The sequence below is a fragment of the Papio anubis genome, chromosome 4 (assembly GCF_008728515.1).
Source record: "Papio anubis isolate 15944 chromosome 4, Panubis1.0, whole genome shotgun sequence".
NCBI lineage: Eukaryota > Metazoa > Chordata > Mammalia > Primates > Cercopithecidae > Papio > Papio anubis.
The window spans coordinates 39,376,592-39,399,931 of record NC_044979.1 but is presented as its reverse complement, the minus strand read 5'-3'; the positions used below and the strand labels follow the sequence as shown (position 1 = coordinate 39,399,931).

At 32.9% G+C, this 23,340-nt stretch overlaps 1 long non-coding RNA gene across 1 annotated transcript in view; it reads left to right on the top strand.

The window, feature by feature from the left end:
- The window catches only part of LOC108585144, a 31,345-nt gene extending 10,173 nt beyond the window's left edge, over positions 1 to 21,172 (top strand). Inside the window, exon 2 of the long non-coding RNA XR_001901157.3 lies at positions 19,808 to 21,172. This is a non-coding gene — a long non-coding RNA (uncharacterized LOC108585144). The remainder of the gene's footprint in view (positions 1 to 19,807) is intronic.
- Positions 21,173 to 23,340: the final 2,168 nt, after the last annotated feature.

The following is a 23,340-nucleotide window of genomic DNA, read 5'->3' as shown; positions in this document are numbered from 1 at the left end:
CTGTGCTGTCTTGAGTGTTATGACTTTTAATCTTTTAGTTAATATATTTGTAGATGTATTGTTTCAAATTTAGTTTAATAATTATTTAAATTTGTTTTAAATGTTCAATCTTTAAATATTTGATTAAATTGTTTTCAATGTGATTTGATTTCCCAATGGAAGTTAAGGTACCTTATTTTGATTATGATCTGTTTAAATTTACAAAAAAAAGTATTTCAGCAATATTCTTAAGATACTGGCGTATTTCCAGTTGTGATTGTCATAATTAAAGTTTAACTGAAGCTTTTTCATTAATAGTAGGATATTTAGTAGCATACATATCTTTTACCATTATTGTTGTTATTTTTGAGACCCAGTGTGTTTTCTGGGTTAGTATTTATGTTCACAGGATTTGAAGTAATGCTTTATGTGTGTGTGTGTGTGTGTGTATGCATTTATATACATTTCAAAGTAGATGCTAGGAGAATAAAGTTCTGATACAATAACTCTACTTTAATTTTTACATTCTGAAAACCTCCAAAGAATATTGCAACTACATTTCCAGCTTTGGAGATTTCTGCAAGTTTATTTATTTTCTTTTTAATTTTTTGGTCTGTCTACTTTTACCTATTAATTTGGAAATAATCATATATTCAGAGAAAGTTGTGAAGCTAATACAGAGAAAACCCTTGTACTGCTCATCTGGTTTCCCCCAGTTGTTACATCTGACATAGTTATGATATCAAAGCTAAAAATTGACACTGGCAAAATATACATTCTATGCCATTTTATCATATATGTAGATTTGTGTAACCAGCATCACAATCTACATACCGAATTATCCCATACCCCACAAATGTCCCTGGTGGTATTCTTTTATAATTGAACTTACGCTTCTTTCCAGCTTCTTCCCAGAACTTACGCTTCTTACTGGCAAACCCTAATGTTTTTTCAATTTCTACAATTTTGTCATTTGAAGAATGTGATGTAAATGAAATAATTTATAATGACACCTTTTGAGACTGGCTTTTTTTCACTCAGCCTGATACCTCTAAGGTCCAATGAAGTTTTTGCCTATATCAATAGCCCATTACATTTTATTTATGAGTAGTAGTCCGTGATATGGATGCACCAGGGTAATTTTTAATCGTTTTCACCTATGGAGGAGAATTTTGGTGGTTTCCGCTTTCTGACTGTTGCAAATAAAGTGGCTATCAACAATTACATACACCTATTTGTGTGCATATAGGTTTTCATTTATCTGGGATGAAAGCCTAGGAGGGAAATTGCTGGATTATGTGAGTGGGTATATTTAGCTTCTTAAGAAACTGCCAAAATGTTTTCAAGAGTGACTGTGACTTTTTTTTTTTTTTTTCCTGAGACGAAGTCTCGCTCTGTCGCCCAGGCTGGAGTGCAGTGGCCGGATCTCAGTTCACTGCAAGCTCCGCCTCCCGGGTTTACGCCATTCTCCTGCCTCAGCCTCCCAAGCAGCTGGGACTACAGGCGCCCGCCACCTCGCCCGGCTAGTTTTTTTGTATTTTTTAGTAGAGACGGGGTTTCACGGGGTTAGCCAGGATGTTCTGGATCTCCTGACCTCGTGATCCGCCCGCCTCGGCCTCCCAAAGTGCTGGGATTACAGGCTTGAGCCACCGCGCCGGGCCGACTGTGACATTTAACTTGGATTTCACAAGTAATAAATGAGATGTAGTTTCTCTGCATTAGAAACACCATTAGCCGGGCGTGGTGGCGGGCGCCTGCAGTCCCAGCTGCTCAGGGGGCTGAGGCGAGAGAATTGCCTGAACCCAGGAGACGGAGCTTGCAGATCGCGTCACTGCACTGCAGCCTGGGCGACAGAGCGAGACTCCGTCGCAAAACAAAACAAAATAAAAAAAAAGAAACATCATTAAATGTTTTACTGTTCCTTTTTAAAGCTGTTTTAATTGGTTTGTAGTGATATATAATCATAGTCTTAATTTGGATTTCCTTGATGGTTAATGATATTGAAAAGCTTATCATGTGCCTACTAGCCATTATATGTACAGTACTTTCAGAAAAAATAGCTGTTTATGTATTTTGCCCATTTTCTACTTGGATTTGATTTTTGAGTTTTGAGAATTTCTTATATATTCTAGATATAATTTCTATTGTCAGATTTATGGTTTGCAAATATTTTGTTCCAGCTCATACCTTGTTTTTTCTTCCTCTTAGCATGATCTTTTGCCGAGAGAAAATTCATCTTGATGAAGTCCTGTTTATCAGTTATTTTATTGGTAATGCTTTTGGTGCCCTATTTCATCCTTCGCCATACCTTCATCATACCTTCCTTCATCATACCTTCGCCGAGATCTAGATTCTAAAGATTTTCTACTCTTTTATCTTTTAAACCTTCATTATTTTAGATTTTATATTTAATTATATGACTTGCTTTGAGTTAATTTTTAAATAAGTTATGATGACGAAAGCTTATTTTTTAATTTTAATTTTTAATTTTTTTTTTTGTTCATAGATGTCTACTTTCAACACTATTTGTTAAATAAAGCTATTCCCCCTCCATTGAAGTGCTTTTTCACATTTGTCAAAAAATTCATGTGGCTAGTCTCCTGCAAGGGCATTACTGAACTTTCTATTCTATTATATTAATCTATGTTTTCTCCTCTACCAATGTCATACAATCTTTGATTACTGTAGCTATATAATGAGTCTAGTAATTTTACAGTAATTATATCTTTGAAAATTATTTTAGCAATTAGTTTCTTTACCTTTTCATATATTCTTTTAGAAGAATCTTCCTTATATCTAAAAAAAACTTGTTGAAATTTTGATAAGAAGTTTTCTTAATCTAACTGTAAGAAAAATTGTCATCTTTATCACGTTGAGTCTTCCGATTCACAATCAAGGTATGTCTCTCATTAATTTAGATATGGTGTGATTTCTTTCATCAGTGTTTCATAGTTTTCTGCAAAAAAATCCTAGACACTTAAAAAATTATACATATTTCATTTTTTAAATAATTAAATAATATTGTAGTGTTGATTTTTTTGTCTACATGTTCATTGCTAGAATATAGAAATGCAACGATTTTGTATGTTGATCTTGTACCTTGTGACCTTGCTGAACGCATTAATTAGCTTTACAAAATTTTGTAGATACCTTGGGATTTTCTATGATATTGATATGCTGTGGTTGTGTCCCCACTCAGATCTCATCTGGAATTTCCACATGTTGTGGGAGGGACCTGGTGGGAGGTAATTGAATCATGAAGGCAGGTCTTTCCCATGCTGTTCTCATGGTGGTAAGTCAGTCTCCCAAGATCTGATGCCTCCGTAAGGAGGAATTTCCCTGCACAAGCTCTTACTTTGCCTGCTGCCATCCATGGAAGGCATGACTTGTTGCTCCTTGCCTTCCACCATAATTGTGAGGCCTCCTCAGCCACGTGGAACTGGAAGTCCATTAAACCTCTTTTTCTTCCCAGTCTTGGGTGTGTCTTTATCAGCAGTGTGAAAACAGACTAACACAGACATTCATGACATCTGCACAAAATAGCAGTCTTATTTCTTCTTTTTGAAACTGTATGCTTTAAATTTTTTTATTGCCTTGTTTCCCTGTCTAGAACCACTTGTATCAAATAGAATTAGTGGTGAAAGTGAGCATCCTTGCTTGATTTCCCATATTAGAGGAAAGTCATTCAGTCTTTCACCATTAAATACGATGTCAGCTTCAATTTATGTAGATACTCTTTACCAACCCAAGGAAGTTCCCACATATTTACTATTGTTCTGATTTTTTATAATCAAGAATGGATGTTGAATTTTGTCAAAGGCTTGTTCTATATCTATTGATATGATTATGTAATTTTTTAAAATTTAGCTTGCTAATTTCACAAATTAACTACTTTTCAAATGTACTATCAGCCTTGCATCCCCAAAATAAACCTCATTTAGTCAGAGTGTATATAGATATTTCTGTGTACTGCTAAGTTTTATTTGCTAATATTTGGTATAGAATTTTTGCATATATATTTGTGAGAGATACTGATGTGTAGTTTTTCGGGGGTGTGTGTGTGTGTGTGTGTGTATGTCTGTGTGTGTGTCTTATCTAGTTTTAAAGTCAGAATAATACTGACTTTAAAGAATTATTTGGGAAGTATTTACTTCTTTTCTATTAAAAAAAAGGTGTAGAATTTGTTTTAATTCCTTTTTAAGTGTTTCATAGAATTCTTCAATGAATGTCAGGGCCAGAAGATTTCTTGTTGGGATGTTTTAAAAATTATGAATTCATGTCTTAATAGTTACAAGGCTTTTAAATTATGTATTTTATACCGAAATAATTGTTTTAGTATGTACTTTTAAAAGAATTGGTTTATAGAGTCCAAATTGTTCAGTTCAGATATGTAGAGCTACTTCTATTATTCCCTTACTATCCTTTTGATTTCTGCAGTGTCTGTAGTTATATGCACTATTGTATTTCTTATGTTAGCAATTTGTGTCTTTACTCTCTAATTTTCTTTTTTGGTGAGACTTTCTAAAGGTTTATCAGTTTTATCAGTCTTTTCAAAGAACTTTGACTTTGAATTTAAATAATTATTTCTCATTTATTTATAGGGGTTTTCATTTACATAGAACTCTCAAATGTACCTACACTACATAAACTACACTATAATGCCATACTAGCAACACTATTTTGTGAGTCTGGATGAATACCTCTAGTACCCTAAGTAATTATTATCCTGTGTAATGCATCTCAGCCAGATGCATTATACCACATTCTATGTCATAATAATGAGGGTCTATATTTTTCTTAATTATTCTGCCACATTTTAAGTCACAGTAAAAAGAAAATATTATATCAATAAATGAGGCTTAATTCACACAGCAGAAAACATGATTTTATGAAACAATTTATATGCAACTCTCTCATTATATTTAACGAATGTTTTAATTTACAAAACTGCAAACTACCTTTATCTTTTCATGATGGCTTTTTAAAAAATTTCAAGTATTTCCGATGAACAGTAATTTTTTCAGTGTCCACTTAATGTCATTTTCAACATAATTTTAGGGTCATATTAGTGTGTAAAATAGTATTTTTAGAATTATTATTAATAATTACTATTATTCAAGCTAATTACCATTACTATTAATAATAGTAATCATGCTGATGTCAAATTTAGATTGCAACTGACAACTGAATTTAAGTGAGAAAAATATTCACAAATATATTTTTTAATTAACATGACCTCATTTTCTGTAACAACAAAATATGGATATTTTAAAAATGTATTATTGGTTTATACGTTCATTTATATTCTGTGTCTTTTGTGATAAATGATAAAAATAACTCATTTAAGTTTTTTCAGAAAACAAATTAAATACAGGCTGGCAACTTTGTGTTCTGGTTTGTTTTTATATGAATTAAAATCATTGAGTCATAAACTCATGACAAACTGCAATTACAATAGAATGCTGCCAGCAAGATCTGCTATAATTAAGTTTTAAATAACAATAATGACAAAGTAAAATAACAATTTCCATGTTCATCTTGAGTTTAAAAGAACCCTTAACTTTCAGTGCTAAATGATAAAGACTCATTATTTTCAATGGGTTCAATTAATAAGAAAAGAAATCTTGCAGCAATCACATGTAAAACTTTTAGATTTTTGTCTCTGTGTAATAAGCTTTAAGTTTCACAGGAAATACTTATATCTAGTTAGCAGGTTATGATCTTATTGAGTAGTAATAGCCATTAGCACTTTATTTAAAATAGAAAAAACAACTTTTTTTTTTCTCCCTAGAGTAAGTTATCATTGTCCACCTTTTGTAAGAATTTAGAACACCATTACGATTTATTTCGAACTGCAAAGTAGAATAGAAATGTTTAAGCAGCTAGTTGATTTAAAGCTTTTCCCATTGACACGTGTTAAAGCAATTTTTTTTGTTTGTTTTAGTTGAAAATGAGAAAATTTTCATATAGATTTGCACTATACTTCTAAATATATGTTCAGTTCACTTTTTAGTTTGTATGTGGAAAAAGTAGCTTGGGGATCCTAAATAAACCCACACTAATTAAAATCCAAGACCAGCTGTTACTTCCAAGGACACTTGCCAGGGACTATAACCCACCTCAGCTGGGGACTCTGAATTTGTGGGCGTCTTGCCCAAGGGCAGTAAGAGATACACTCTGGTATCAAAGATTCTACAACTATGTTAATTCTATAACAATCATTGGCATTAGTATGAAAACATAAGAAAACACAAACATAGACAGTTTTTTTTTAAAGATGAACAATATTCACATTAAGTATCATTCTTCACCAATTAAAGGAATTAATATTATTTGAAATGGTTTTATTTTTATTAGAAAAGTAGCTTTTATTTATAGAGGACTATTATGTTTTTTAGCCGGGTGCAGTGGCTCACTCTTGTAATTTCAACACTTTGGAAGGCTGAGGCAGGTGAGTCACTTGAGGTCAAGAAGTTCAAGATCAGCCTGGCTCACATGGTGAAACTCCATCTCCGAGTTCGCACCATTGCACTCCAGCCTGGGCGACAGAGTGAGATTCTGTCTCAAAAAAAGAAAATAATATTATTATTATTCTTTTTTAACTTGAGGCATTTACTAAACCAGACAGTTAAAAGAGTCAAACCAATTACTAAGAAGTGGTTTGGGTAGTTGCTGAATGATCATGGCTATAAGATCTAAATATTTAAGAACCAAAGTTATTTTTCTGTAACTTAGAAGCTTCTTTGTATATGACTCTCATCTAGCTCTTCTCTGTTCAAAATCCTGAATTTCAGTTTATAATTTTCCTGTTTTTCTTTATAGATTCACCTTCCCTGAATATATTAATAAACCACATGTTCTTTAGTTTCACCTGCTTTGAGACTATTTTGTTTAATTTTGAAAGGTTAATCTTTATATGTAATTAATTTGATGTTTCATTTGATACATAGAAATGATGTCTATTTTTGTATCTTCCAATCTGTTTCTTTTTGCTGTCTATGCATATGCCAAAGACACACTTTTTTAGTTATCAAAGCTATGTGAGTACTTAATATATGATTAATATAGACTTCCTCTTTGCTCCAATGTACCACAGTTTCAGGTATACAACTGCCTCTATATAAATATTAGAATTTACTTTATGAGTTCTGGGAAAGCTTTGTACTGTTTTAATTTTGATATAATTATATTTGTTATCATTGATGTTATTGATATATTCTGTTTAATATTTCTGTCAAAAAACATAGTGTGTTACTCTTTTTACTTGTCAATTTTTCTGTTTCAGAAATGTTTTGAAATTTTTCTCACAAAGATATTTTGTACATTATTTCTAAAGGTTAAAACTAGATATTTTAAAAAGGCATTTCTTAAGAAGGGATATAATGATATTTTTAAGTGTTTGTGCCTAATTCTATGAAAGTCATTCACATTAATGCTATATTTTGCAATATCTTAGTAGTGTTATTTTTTGTTTGTGGGATTTTTTTTTTTACTTGTACATCTTAGTTTTCCTGCCATACCATCTACAAGTAGAAATCGAACCAATTCTTTCATTTTAATTATTATACTTGTAATTTCATTGTCTTTTCTAATGTCATTTAAATAATTCAAAAATAATATCAAATGACAAAGATGACATGAATGTGAATATTATAGAAGTTTTATTTATAATTGCCAAACTTGAAAATGATCCAGATGTCTTTCAACAGGTGAATCAATAAACTGCTAAATACTATTCTTTAATAATAAGTAATGTGTCACCAATAAACACTACAACATAGATGCGTCTCCAAATAATTATGTTGAAGGACATAAGCTGGAAAAAACACATTACTCTTTGAATTTATTTACATAAAATTCTAGAAAATGCAAGCTAATCTTTACTGACAGAGAAGTCATTGGTGATTAGCTTGGTAAAAGAAGCAGAACGAAAAGGCTGGGAGCAGTTATTACATAGGGACACGAGGAAAGTTTATTCATTATCTTGACTATTATGAAAAGTTCCTAGAAGTATATACACATCTCAATATCTAAATCTGTACACAGTATGTGCAGTTGATTGTATGTCAATTATATCTTAGCAAAAGTTCTTTTTAAAAGAGAATTGGCTATCTCAAGCAAATATAGTGACATTGTATTGTGAGGATTTATCATAAGTAGAAATAAAATGACAACAATAGTATAATGAGTAGGTGGTAAGAAACATTATATTGTTGAAAGATTATTATACTATTTGGTATAATTATTTTTGTAAGTAAACTCAAAGATGTATAACCTCTAGGGCAAAGGTTAAATAAAAATTTATAACTAGAAAGTCAAAACAGAGGAAAAAATGAAATAAAAAATTGGACTCTAATCTACAAGAATGCAAAAACAGAGGAGAAAGGAACAAAGAAAGATGAAACAAATGTTCATAATATGGTTCTATTAGATCCAATCATATTAAGAATGTGTTACATACAACTTACATAAGTACATAGATTTTATACAACTATACTAATAACACATTGAGTGTGAATAATATGAAAACATTCCAAGTGAATGGTTTTCCAAATTCATAAATAAAGGACAGCATTATAGATTAAAAACCTAGTTACATTGGAAGACAAAAGCTACTCTCTCATTTATTGATTAAAAAAATAAGAAAATCGTTTAGAATCTAGAAGACATGCAAAACAAATCAATCCTATTAACCTACTTGATTTTCATAAGACACTTCACCTACCAGCAAAATATAAAGTTTTTCCAAGTAATATGAAATATTAACAAGATAGACCACGTTCAGACCAATAAAATATGCCTTAATAAGCTTAAAAGAACTAAATTATACAAGGTATGTTCTCCTGTTATAGCAGAATTAAAGTAGAAATCAAAAAGTGTGAAATAGCTGAATACCTCCAAATGCTTAAAATCAAACAACAAAACTAAGTAAAATATGAATCAAAGAAAAATTCCCCAAAATTTTAAATTGTTTTGAAATAAATAAAAATTAAATCACAGCCAAAATTTGTGAGATATAAAGATATCAGTGATTAGAAGAGAAAAAAAGAGAAGAGGAAATTAAATCTAAAGCAAACAGTGATAAACAGATGTGGACTATAAAAGCAAAAATCAATAACATTGAAGGAATAAAAGCAAATAAAATCAATAAAAATAAAAGTTGAAATTTTAAAAGGATTAATAAAAGTGATAAATCTTTGAAGAAACTGAGTAAGAGGAAGTTTCAAATAGACAAATCAAGAATGAAGAAAAAAATTACTTCGTATCCTACAGGTATTAAAATTATAATAAGGAAATATTGTAGATAATTTATGCAATAAATTTGATAAAACAGATGAAAAGTTCAAATTCCATGAAAGATACAAATGCTAAAGCAAATTGAAAATAAAAATGTATGTCTTGAATAGCTTTATATCTATTAAAGAAAATGAATTAAACATTAAAAGATTGCAACACAGAAAACTCCAAGATCAGTTTCCTTCCCTGTAACTTCCCTGAAATCACACCAGACATTTAGGAAAGAAATGACAGCCATAGCATACAAAATATTCAAGAAAGAAGAGAAAGATGAAACCCATTTAAGTTCTTTATAAGGGCAATACTATCCACTACCACAATCAGAGACAAAGACATAGAAAAAAAGAAAACTACAAACAACTATCTCTCATGAATATTAAACAAAAAAATTTTACCAAAATATTATCATATGGAACTCAGAAACATAAAAAAAGATAATACTTAATGGCTAATTGGGTGTTATCCCCAACAAGATTGATTCAAAATTAATCACTGCAATTTGATATATTAACAAAATTAAAAAGTAAAGACATGTATTAAATTAGGGTCAACAAACTATTTCTGTAAAGGCAAGATATTAATAGAAGAGATTTTGATTATAGGACCATGTATACCTTATTGCATATTCTTTTCTCCTCCTCCACTTCTTTCCTTTTTCAATATTCCTCTGTCTCTGCCTCTGTCTTGCTCTGTCTCTGTATCTCTGTCTCTCTCTGGCTCTCTCTCTCTCTCTCATGTGCACGCACCTTTAAAAATGAAAATCTCTCCTTAGCTTGGAGGTCATACCGAAAATAGGCTGCAGGCCCGATTTGTCCCACGAGCTGTTTGCCAGTCCTTAAACTAAACAGAATTTTTTAAATTGCAAATTTAACAAACTCAGGATAAAAACTTGCAAAAAAATAGAAATAAAAATGTATCTTCTCAATATATTGAAAGTGACCTATATAAAACATATAGCCACCATCATATATAATGGTGAAAGATTACATTTTGTCTGATATCAGAAACAAAGTTAAAATGTTCACTCTCACCACACTTATTAAATAATTATTTACAATTTTAGTCTACACTGCTGGTGTGTGTTTTCTTAACATACCCCATGACCTTATTAATTAATTTGTTATTACTAAATTATAAATTTAGTAATAATACCTTAAGATAAAGAAAATAAAGGCATACAGATTGGAGAGCAAGTTCTTATGAATGTTTTGTTCATCTAAACAGACAAATATTCTGCTACAAGTTCTAATGGGAGACATGAATAAATTTAGCAAGGCTGCTAGATACATTTAGGACTCCAGTTTTATTTATTTCTTTCTTTTTTTGTCTTTTTTTTTTTTTTTTTTTTTTTTTTTAGATGGAGTCTCACTCTTGTCACTCAGGCTGGAGTGCAGTGGCATGATCTCAGCTCACTGCAACCCCCGCCTCCTGGGTTCCAGTGATTCTCCTGCCTCAGCATCCTGAGTAGCTGGGATTATAGAGACCCGCCACCATGCCTGGCTAATTTTTGTACTTTTAGTAGAGACGGGGTTTCGCCATATTGGCCAGGCTGGTCTCGAACTTCTGACCTCAGGTGATCCACTGAAAAAAACTACCTTTGATAATAGAAGCAAAATATGTAAAACCGTTAGAGCTGTATCTGACAAAATAACTTCAAGATAAAGGCCTCAATTAATGGGTGGGTATCCTAGATTCATGAAGGAGTAGACTAAACATTTTCAAGATGCCAGTTTTCTATGTGTTATTCTATCAGTCAAATACAATTCAACTCATACTGTGGTCTCTTTATACCTATTTGGCCTCACATCCATCTTGGCCATGAACTTGTATTTTAGTCACACATCTTTTTTCAGTACCACAAAATGATCCTTACACTCTTATGTTTTTCCACCTCTGTATTCTACCTCCTTGCCTGTTAACTCCTCCTCATCCTCAGATCCCTACTAAAATCTCATTTTCTCATTGAAGCCTTCACTACACCTTCAGACCAAGCCATGTAACCTCTTACAGACTCTCATGAAAACCTGCGTATTTTCTTCACAGCACTTCTAATTGTTATTTCATGTTTGAATTAATATGCCTCTTTACCCCTAAACTGGAAGTTTCCTTAGAATAAAAATTATCTTATTTGTTGTTATATTTTTATTCTAATATAGCACATTGTCTGGTCCAGTGTAGGGACTCAGATTAGTTGAAGCAAAGGAAGAATTGAGAAGACAAAATTTGCCCTACATTGGACATATTCATCTGGTGCAAAAGTCATTGCAGTTTCCACCATTACAAGTAATGGGAAAAACAGCGATTATTTTTGCACCAACCTGACAGATACATATACATATATATACGTGTGTGTGTGTATATGTATATATATGTGCACACACACACAGAATCTAGGCATGCATGCATATGCACACACACAGAATCTAACATACAATCTGATTTATATTTCTGCTACAGTATCAAGCTGTCAGTGGTAGAAACCTTTTCTAAAACTGCAATATTATGAATGGAGATTTTGTTCTACATCTTTTATTATAACACAGTAATCAAACTAGATAAAGTAAATTTGAAAATAACATGAAATAATAATGAATGGTTTTCAAATATTTATTAACTATGAAAAGTAAAATACTCTATAAAAATCTGTCAATATGTTCCCTTGACAGAATGTATATATTTCTGCTGCTGGCTTTACTGGGGCCACTTAAATGTGAAGTCATTTGAATTTGGGGTGGAGATAGATAGTATCTACTCTCCCTAATAAATTTTCTCGGGATAAGAGTAAGCGCTCTTGTGCATCCAAAGAACTTCTTAATTCATTAAAATTTAAATACAACTTTTTTATGATTCAAACATTTTATGAAGGCAAAATCCTGTGAGATTATTCTACGGAAACAACTTCTAGGAGAACTGTATTCCTTGTTACCACTACTTTTTTTTTCTTCTTTTAAACTTTACATTTTAATGTCAATATGATCTTCAATAGTAAGCTCCTATGAATGAAACATCAACCACTTAACAATCTTTAAAGCAGAAAATTCTTGTTTCACTTGATATATTAAACACATAATTGATCAGTTTTGATGATGCCTGTTACAGGGTTCCAGACAAAGTATTTAAAATTCTCTCAAGACAACAAATTATATTCTACAAAATTATGTTAATGCTATTTCAATGACCACCTTTCAAGATTTGTTACCAGTTATTTAAATCATTCATTGAATGTCTTTGAAAGTCCTTTGATCTTTTCACTGTTTTTCTTGTCAATTAATCCAGACAGCCTTTGAAAAGCCCTTTGAAGGAAATAAGACCTTGGGAACAAAATGAGGTTAATTCACATGTTGATGCTTTTAAGGCACATAAAAACAATCTTTAATTTAGGATATTGCTTGTGAATTCATATTGTAATAAAATATGTTGCAATATCTGGAACAAAATAATGAAAAAAATTTTATATCGTTACATTCATTATACTGGAACTAGTGACTTGATGTTTTTATTTAATTCAATTCTGGAATGCTCTAGGGTTCTCAGAACAACAATATAAGTAATGCTTTCAACTTGTCTTTACTTTTTGTATCTGCCCTCAATAATATAAACAACATAATCAATCATTTTTTTTCTCTATTTGGACAATCATTGACTTGATTTTTATTCCTTGCCTTGTAGCAACTTGCAAGAATTTATTTACAAAATAATAATAAATATAATAAATATTGACAGCTTATTTTGCTTTAGGCTGTATTCTATATTCTTTATACAAATTATGTAACTTAATCATCATGGTAAACACATCAGGTGTGCACTAATATTGTTCCATATTAAAGTTGATAAAACTAAGACAGAACTTTTTGGTAACTGTGAAAAGCCACAACCTCAATGTGGCAGATTAAGGGATCATATCACACAATGTGAATCCAATAAGGTGTAGCTATCTTATGCACTACACAATAATCCCTCTCTCTTCCGAAAATGTTACTATATTTATCACTTTAAACATCTATTGGGAATATATGGAAACCTTCTTTCTAATTAATGATTTCAGTTAAATTTTTAAGAAAAAAATTGTGAATATGTATTGATATTTAAATATTCCCCTGAAATTAAGAATAAGGCATTCCTTTCTCTACTGGAGCTGAATCTTTCTGTGTTGTCTCATCAAACTCAATAGTTGAGAATTTAAAAACTAGGTTATATCTTTGCTGAAAATTGTGTCTGCCTCAGAAAAATATGGAGTTACTTTATCTAATCATGGTTTCATAACATCACATTTTTCCATATTGCCAATCAACCCATCATAACTTTCATATCAGATTTCATTGAATTGATCTATTAATCTTCACTTTTTCTCACTTTTCAATTTTCCTTTGACTTCTATGTATTACTACTACTTCAATTCAATTACAATTACTTTTTTATTTTATTTTTATTTTTTTTAATTTTATTTTTTTCTTTTTTTGAGACAGAGTCTCGCTCTGTCACCCAGGCTGGAGTGCAGTGGCTGGATCTCAGCTCACTGCAAGCTCTGCCTCCCGGGTTCATGCCATTCTCCTGCCTCAGCCTCCCGAGTAGCTGGGACTACAGGCGCCCGCCACCACGCCTGGCTCATTTTTTGTGTTTTTAGTAGAGACGGGGTTTCACCGTGTTAGCCAGGATGGTCTCGATCTCCTGACCTCGTGATCCGCCCATCTCGGCCTCCCAAAGTGCTGGGATTACAGGCTTGAGCCACCGTGCCCGGCTACTTTTTTTATTATACTTCAAGTTTTGGGGTACATGTGCAGAACATGCAGATTTTTTACATAGGTATACATGTGCCATGGTGTTTTGCTGCACCCATCAATCTGTCATCTACATTAGGTATTTCTCCTAATGCTATCCTTCCCCTAGTCCCCCACCCCCTGACAGGCCCTAGTGTGTGATATTCCCCTCCCCCTGTCCATGTATTCTCATTGTTTAGCTCCCACTTATGAGTGGGAACGTGCGGTGTTTGGTTTTCTGTTCCTGTCTTACTTTGCTGAGAATGACTGTTCCCGGCTTCATTCATGTCCCTGCAAAGGACATGAATTCATCCTTTTGTATGACTGCATAGTATTCCATGCTGTATATGTGCCACATTTTCTTTAGTCTATCAATGATAGGCATTTGGGTTGGTTCCAAGTCTTTGCTATTGTGAGCAGTGCCACAATGAATATACAACACAATCAAATTAGTTTTAGCTCGTGTTATATACTGAAATGTGTTTCTCAAAATTCGTATGTTGTACTCCTAGACACTAATGTTAAGGTATTTTGAGATAAGGTCTTTAGGGAAGTAATTAAGTTTAAATCAGGTCATAAGGGTGGGGCCCTAATCCTATGGATTTGGTGTCTTTATAAGCGAAGGAGGATTTCCAAAGAGCTGTTTCTCTCTCTGACCACGTGGGAACATAGCAAAAAGGAGACTTCCTGCAATTAGGAAAAGAGCCCTAACGTGAAATAGATTTCTAGCCTCCAGAACCGTGAGAAAATGAATGTCTGTTGTCTAAGCCACCTGGTCTGTGGTATTTTTTTATGGTGGCCCAAGAGGGCCAATACAATGAGGAATGTAAAAGTGGTTCAATGTTAGAAAGTATATACAAAGAAATAACCACATTAATAGAGCAACTAAAAATCTATTATGATCAATTAATAAAGAATCAAAAGCATCTAAAAGATTGTAACTTATTTAGATAATAAATGTTAGAAAACTAGGAATAGAGAAATTTATTTGACGCGTTAAAAAGTTAAATACCAAAAGCCTTTAGCAAAGGTATCCTTAATAGATAAAAAGTAAAATGGTGTCCCAAAGTTTCGCAAACAGACTTGAATAGCACCATAATTGCTACTGCTTAACACAAGAGTAAAGGTCTTAGACAATGCAATATGTCAAAACCAAACCAAACCAACAAACAAAATAGCAACTATAAAAACAAACCTATGAGGGCTTTATAAAACCTGAATAAAAGACATAAAATTCTCATTTTTGAAAGATGACATTATCCTCTACTTTCAAAAGCCAAGAAAATCATAAGTTGTTAATCAAATAACTTAGCAAGGTTGACTGATACCAGATCAAGTTATAAAATTCAATAGCAATTTTCTAAAAATAAGTAAATGTAATTTATGGTGTGATGAGTATCATGCAGGAACTCGTTTACAGTAAAAACATATTAAGAATAGCAAGCCATTCACAATATCATCAAAATAATAAAATCTCTAATAATTAATTTAATATTTCACAAGTTCCCAAAGGATAAAAATTTACAGATCAAGAAAATAATATAGAAGCTATGATAAATTTGTAAGTATTTTTGGATAAAGTGACTTAATATTAGATATATGCTTGCTCTCTCCAAACAAATTTATTAGGTAACAAAATAATAAAATATTTCACGTGGAATTCAAAAACCTATTTCTAAAATACTTATGAAAGAAAAAAATTGTATATATCACAGTATAGACTATTCCATTGAGATACACCACACCCCCCATCCCAATGCTTTTCAAGATACACTTCTCCATGTCTGTGCTTCTTTAGAATAAGACTATTTTTAGAAAGTCTCTTACTTAACTTAGATGGTATATAAGGCACCACCACTTCAAATTTTTCAAAGGTTTTATCATAAGGTCTTATAGACACAGGCTTTAGGCCTTGTTTTAGGTCTTGTTTCATTTTGAGCATCTTTTACTGACTGGTAAATTGGAGATGAAAAACACTTTTATTTCTCAGTGCAGCCATTGCAGAATCTTCTGTATTCTCTCCAAAACCTGCTTACAAACCAGAAAGTTCTTACTTAGCTCAGCATTGTGATTTTCCCTTTAGAGGGCATTTGGAAATGTCTAGAGTTAAGTTTGATGCTATGCCTGGGGGTAATGGTGCAACTGACATTTAGTGTTTAAGACCAGTAATTCTGTCAAACATGGACTCTGCAACCCCTTCCCCCAACATAGACTTATCTAGCCTCAAATTTCAATAGTGCTGAGTTCTAGAAACCCTGACTTTAACTCATCTTTCTTACCTTGTGTCTGAACATAGGAAGCAGAATAAATCCAGTCGATATTTCAACATTCTGCATTGGCATCATCTTGCCGAATTCCACGGGTCCATTAAGCACATTTTCTAATTTCCAACTTGCCAAAAATGTTAGATTTAATTGCTCTCCTACTGTATGTCATGAATTGCCACATTACAAGCCTGTTTTACCACTTTCATTACTACATTTTCTTCTTCTGCCCACATTTTAGGCTTTTCTTACAGCAGCACTTCAGGTTCACGTGCCCATTTCTATACCATTTATCTGTCATTGCATTAAAACTAAAAAATTTTAACACTTCAAACAGTTACTCTAAACACAAATCCTCATGCAATTCATAACTGAATTGAATTCAGTTGGACATGTCCTTTGGTGATCTGAGTTGGACTTGCTCGGATATTTGCAGTGCCTTGCAGGTACATTAGCCTGCTCTGCTTCAGTGAGTTGACTTGCTCTCAGTTGGGGTGACTTTGGTGGCTAGACCATGTATCTCAAAATCCAGAAGGCTAGTCCAGGCTTGCTCATGGGGCGTTGTCCAAAATGTCAATACAGCAAGCTCTAATGTGCAAGTATTTGTAAAGTCCCAGCCTGCAATGCATTTCCTATTGTCTCTTTGGCCAAAGCAAATCACAAGGCTAGTTCAGATACAAGAGTTAGAAAATGAGACCATTTTTTTCCAAGTATGGAAAAAGTTAAGAGAAAGAATTTGTGACCATTTTGCAACTCATCACACTGCTATCCAGAAATGTATTTTATCCATATGTATGTTGAAGACATATCACACATATAGCCATGAAAGTACCTATATGAGAATATTTAATGGAACATAATTATGGTAACGAAGAAGAATTTGAAGTATTTGTCTTTAAGGAAACAGTTGTATAAAATATTTGAAATGCACTTCATGAAATGCTGAGTACGACACAGTTGCTAGAAGTACTGGATGAAGTACACACATAACAATGTTGAGTTTTTAAAACAGTGTTGAGTGAAAAACAAAAGATGAAAACAGAAAGAAATGTATATCATGATAGCATTTACACATATTCAAAATAGATACATATGTTATACGAAGACCTACAAGCAAAACAGGACACATTAAATTCAGAAGAGTGTTTGTCCCTGGTTTGGACTGAATGAGGGTGGGAATATGATGCGAGAGGAGGACAGGTTTTGTGGAGCTCATATGTAAGGCCCTACTGTAATGAATACTTTGGTTCCTTCCTGCCCCAATAGCTACACTCCAGATCCATTCTTTATTGTACTTGCATTTTAATCAAACTGGCTTTCAAAAGTGCCATGTCCTTTATACCCCTGGGTACTTTCACTTGATATCTCTCTGTGTTAAAAAATTTTCCACATTTTTGCATAGTTAAGTGCTGCTTATTCTTCAGATTTTAACACAAATGCCACTTTCTTTGTGAGGCTTTGCTAGGCTCTCAGATGAGGCCAAGTGTCCTCTTGCAGATGCACATAAGATTATGAATAATTCCTTCAGAGCACTTGCCAGTTATTTTACATATAAATTCATATCTCTCCCCTGAGATTACATTTTATTATGATAAGGACTATCTTATTTATCACCATTTTATTTTCTTGAGCAGTACATTGTATGATGTAATGTAGAGACTTGAAAAATAGGTGGTGAAATAAGGAAATGTAGAGAAATTAAAATCACCCAATATTGGATGGCAACACACTCACACACACTGTCACAGACACCTCCATATATGTACACATGCACAGATATGCATATGTGAAGAGTTTGGATTGTAATCCCAGAAAACACAATCCCAAATGCCATAATCCCCAATGCTGAAACCATGAAAGATCAAAATTACTAAAGATCAAAATCTCTAAAGTCGAAATCCCTAAAATAAAAAGTCCCTAAATGCTAAAATCCTGAAAAATCACAATCACAGAATAATTGCATCATGTTAGGTGTGTCACCTCTTACTTTATTTATTTGGAAATTAAGTGAGGTTTAAGATGTGTACTGATGCCACATTGACAAAGGGTGAACTTGTGAACTTAATTTTATGTATCAACCTGACTGAATTAAAGAATAGCAACTTGGTAAAGTATTATTTTGGGTATGCCTGTGAGGGTGCTTCCAAAAGCAAATAGTGTGAGTCTGAGTGGATTTGGTAGGGAAGATCTGCCTTCTATGTTGGTGAGCCCCATCTAATCAACTGGGGACAAAGAGAGAACAAATACAGGTGAATTGGTCTCTGAGATCCGGGACAAAATTCTTCTGTGGCCTTGTATACCAGAACCCAGGCTTTCCATCCTTTGGACTCCAGGTCTTACATCAGTCATCCTTCAGGTCCTGGAGCTTTCATTCTGAACCACACTACCAGCATCCCAGGGCCTGCAGCTTGCAGATTGCCTGTCCTGGGACTACTTGGCCACCATAATTGTGTGAGCCAATTCTCATAATAAATCCTCGTATACATATATATATATATATATATATATATATATATATATGTATATGAGGATGTATATATATATATCCTATTGGTTCTGTCCCTCTGGAGAATCCTGACTAATAACAATTTTGCACTGGGAAAGCCAAGTGTCATTCTTTTTTACTGTGTTTCTTAAAACACAGTGAAAGGATCTGTGAAATTGTTCCCTCATAAAAAAAAAAAAAAAAAATAGCTATGATAAGTGTATGAGGCTGTTTAATGGTAAAAGATAAAAGTTTAAAAGCTAATTATTATTGGTGCTGAGAAAGCAGAAAAATCACTTAATTGCCACAGTCAAACAATAACTAGACTTTCAAAGGAATAGCATATACTTAAAAAATGTGTAGACCACAACCACTCTCCAAATGTAAGTATGGGGAGTGTTTGTAAATCATGGAAGAATTAAAAACAGAAAACAATACAAGAAATCTCACCTTCAAAATTATACAGTCATGTATAATGTTTTTGCCTTCACACATAGTGCCATGCTTGCCTTCAAAAAACACACTTCATCAGAGAATAAAAAGAATTCGACAAGCTCAGTGATCTTCTGAACCAAAGGCACTTGCTAATGTTGTGGTCCACCTTGTATTACAAAACACATTCATTGGTGAACTATTCTTGGTTAAGCATGGATTTGACTGTCAAAGAAGATACACTTCTTACATTTACCACTAATTATATCACAGACAAACTAGCACATACTTCACTTTGACTAATGGATGGCACTTTCAAAACTGTCCCCGCTGTTTTTTTAATCAACTATATACAATTCATGCCTCCATTGGATTAAAAAATTCTAGAACTTATCCACTTGTTTAGGTATGAGTGACTGAAAAAAAGTGGATTGATTTACACACTCTTATTTGAAGATTTGGTCGATTTTGCAGAAGAGAATGGATTTTAATTGAATCTTTAAACTATAATGACAGTTTGGGAATTAGGTGTGATCAAGTCTTCTAAAAGTGAATGTCAAGGTGTTACCAATAACGTTTGTTTTCCCATTCAGCCCACTGTGTTTGATGGAAAATCATGATCAGCGGATTGGCAGCATGATATGGCAGTAACAAAAACTTCAATTTAAAAACATATGATTTGCCTGAAGTGGCATGCTTTCTAGCTGTTGACATTGCAGGAACTCCTAATGAATTAAAGCTGCATTTGCCTGAAGAAGCCGTTGAAGTTACTGGTTTGCTGATAGTTCTGTGCCTGATAAGATAAGAAGACACTTATGGAACAATGTTGCTGTTCCATCACCTGTATTGTTTCCACCTAATTTGTGATATGTATGTTAGTGCATATGGACTGTATAAGAGTGTGTATAGATTCTTGCATACCAAAAACAACATAGAAGCATGGCTCAGGAGATGAAGGTATTTAATATGGAATCCTCATGTTATTGTATATCGAATCATTGAAGGATTTCAAAAAGGGTGGTGACTCCTAGAAAATAAATATCAATGCATTCTCTGAGGAAAGCAATGTCCTAAAAGATAAAACTAAACTAAACTAAAAACAAGCAAATGAAAAACAAAGCAAACAAACAAAAAATAAGCAGCTATTCATCATGATGCAAGACTTCAACATATAATGATTACAAAATTCAGCCAGCTCTTCTGGACAATCTTCAAGCAATTGCCCATAATCTATCTCTGCAGCACACTTTTTCATATGTCAAATTTTGTTTTAGTTTTTTTCTTTTCTTTTCCTTCTTTTGGTATTTTAAATTGTCAGAATTATTTTTTACAATTTGCTATACTATGTATTTATCTTTGGCATCATTTTTAATACTGGAGCGCTAAATTGTATAGACACTTTAGCGAGTTCTAATTCATTTTATGCATTTTTTTCTAACTTGGTTATACAAAAGTTTATTTATGTATATTGACTACGCGTAAGTATTGCTCGTGTACATAAAAATGTTGAAACATCTTCAGTAAATGAAAAGATGCCCTTTTTAGACATCTGTATTTTTGAGATAAAATTTCTCAAGACTTGTGCTCTTTGAGCAACTGCATATGACATGATGACCCATTATGATTTTCGATTAATCTCCTAAAAAGGATGAGATTGTCACAATATTTCAGAGGACAACAGTTAGAAAGCTGGATGCATAAAAATCTCAACTGTAGTAATATGCATTTATTCATTTCCCCTTTTGACCTACTTATTTATACACAAGTTGTCTGCTCATACCTGTTGGATTTATGAGACCATCATTAGTATAGCTGAATGTTTATGCTTACAAAAATCTGTATGTTACTACTGCCTGTTTTATTGTGTAAAGTTGTCTATGAAGTGATCTGTCATGTTCTCTCTGTTTCTCAAACCTCCTTTTAAAAAATGTAAATAAATATCTTCTAAAGAGTTGTAATTATTTTTTCCAGAATTTTATTTTGGGCATCAAAAATCTTTTGGGATGTCAACATTTGGTAATATGGCATTCAAGATTATGTTTTTTGGGAGTCATGATGGGTCCCAAATGAACACACACATATATGACATCTGAAATAAACCAGACTGATATTTGTCCAAACGTTTCATGCTAAGTTTTCCTCAATAGAATACTCTCGTTTTTGCCTACTTAACTCTTATTAATGTTTTTGTCTTTCCTGGATTTATTGCTTAAATATTATTCTCTCAGGAAACACTAAATTAGATCCTCAGACTCACATATTATATACTACATTTTTTCTTTTACCACATATTATAATGATATCTAAGTGTATTTTGATATGTACATGAAATATATATATTACTATAAAAGTGAATAATATTGTATATATATACACATATATACACACATACATGAAATTACACACACATACTAACACACACAAAGTATCGGTATTTGGAAGGCTGCTAGCATTTGATTATTTGGTCATTTCATAATTTCCCGATCCTGGATTTTGTGGTAAATTTCAGCTTTCCATTGATTTTGGGAAGCTCGCAGTGATAGACTTTTATTTTCACAATTGTAAGGCTTTACTCATTGTTTTTAAGAAAAACACTAGGGTTGTTTTAAATTTGAATATGTATGCTTACAGACTGATTTTAAAAGATCTATCAAATAGTATTACTAGGCTTGTCAATGGAGAAAAATGATAAGGCAAGTTTCAATCATTTTAGGAGATTTATTTGCCAAAATTAAAGACACCCACCCAGAAGACAGGTCTATGCCTTTCTCTGAAGATGATTTTGAGGGCTCCAAATTTAAAGCGGAAAAGGCGGGGTATTGAGAAGTACACAATTTGCATGTAACAGGGAGTTAGGGAAAAATAGTTATTCATGCCTTTGTCTGCCTCAGTGAATCTGCATTTTTTTTTCCATAAGATGACCTAGACAAATGGGGCAGAGGAAAAATGCAGGGAATCTGCATTTTACATATGATAACACAGGCAAAAATGGAGTAAGGGAATAATCAGATATGCATTTGTGTCTGGTGAGCCATGGGTAACGGCACCTGTAAAGATAAGCTATCAATTTGCATTGGCATGTTGAAATTTTAACAGAAACACCTTAAAAGATCTTGCAGCTCCTCAGGAATTTCCTTGTAGGCAAAATATGGGGGAGGCATGTAGCTTTTCATCTTGTAGCCATCTTACTTAGGAACGAAATGGAGAAGGCAGATTTGCGTGACCCAGTTCCCAGCTTGATTTTTCCCTTTGGCTACATGAGTTCGGGGGTCCCAAAATTTAATTTACTTTCACCGGCTCCATTTTCATTCTGCCTGAAAAATGCAAGAAAGAAATAATTTTCCTAAAAGCAGATTGAAAAAAATACTTTTGTAATCATGGGGTTATTTGAGAAATGTACTGTTCTCTATTCTTTGATGTGGGGCTTAATGCTTATTCTAGCTGTGATTTTTGGACTTTTAAGAAAGAGGATTATGTTGAAACTGGCAGAAAATGCTAGGCCACACTTACTATGAAAGATTTTAGACAGTGCTCTGATGTTCTCCTGTCCATTCCCCTGAGGAACTTCTGTGGGGTTGAGGCAACGACTGGAACACCTGTGGCCACACAGTCTCATGGCATCAGCTGTGGAGAATGAGGACCACATTCTCTGCTCTTCAGAAGAATCTGTGATTAGCACTTAGAGTCTTAGGGATATCTGGGAATTAAACTCCTAAGGAAGTTAAACCTATAATCAAAGAAGATTAGATTTCTCATAATTTGTAGAAAGGAAACTCAGAGTTAAAACATGAATAATAGGCAGAGGTGAGGGGTGAAATCAACCAAGCTAGTTATTTGTTTAATATCTGAGTGCTCAGCTAGGTTTCAACCTCTGTTAGGAAGTATCTTGTTGAGGGGCTCCATTCCAGCAACTACATAAAGCCTTATGCAGAGAAATGATTCAGAGCATATGTCATCCTCACAACAAATTATTTAAATCTCTTTTGTAATCTATATTTTTACATACAGTTTGGCATTGATTTAAGCTTAAATGAATAGTGTGATGGACAGTGCTCTTGAATTAGAATGAATAAAAATATTCCCCTAAATTAAACAATATACATACACAGATAAACATGGGAATGGG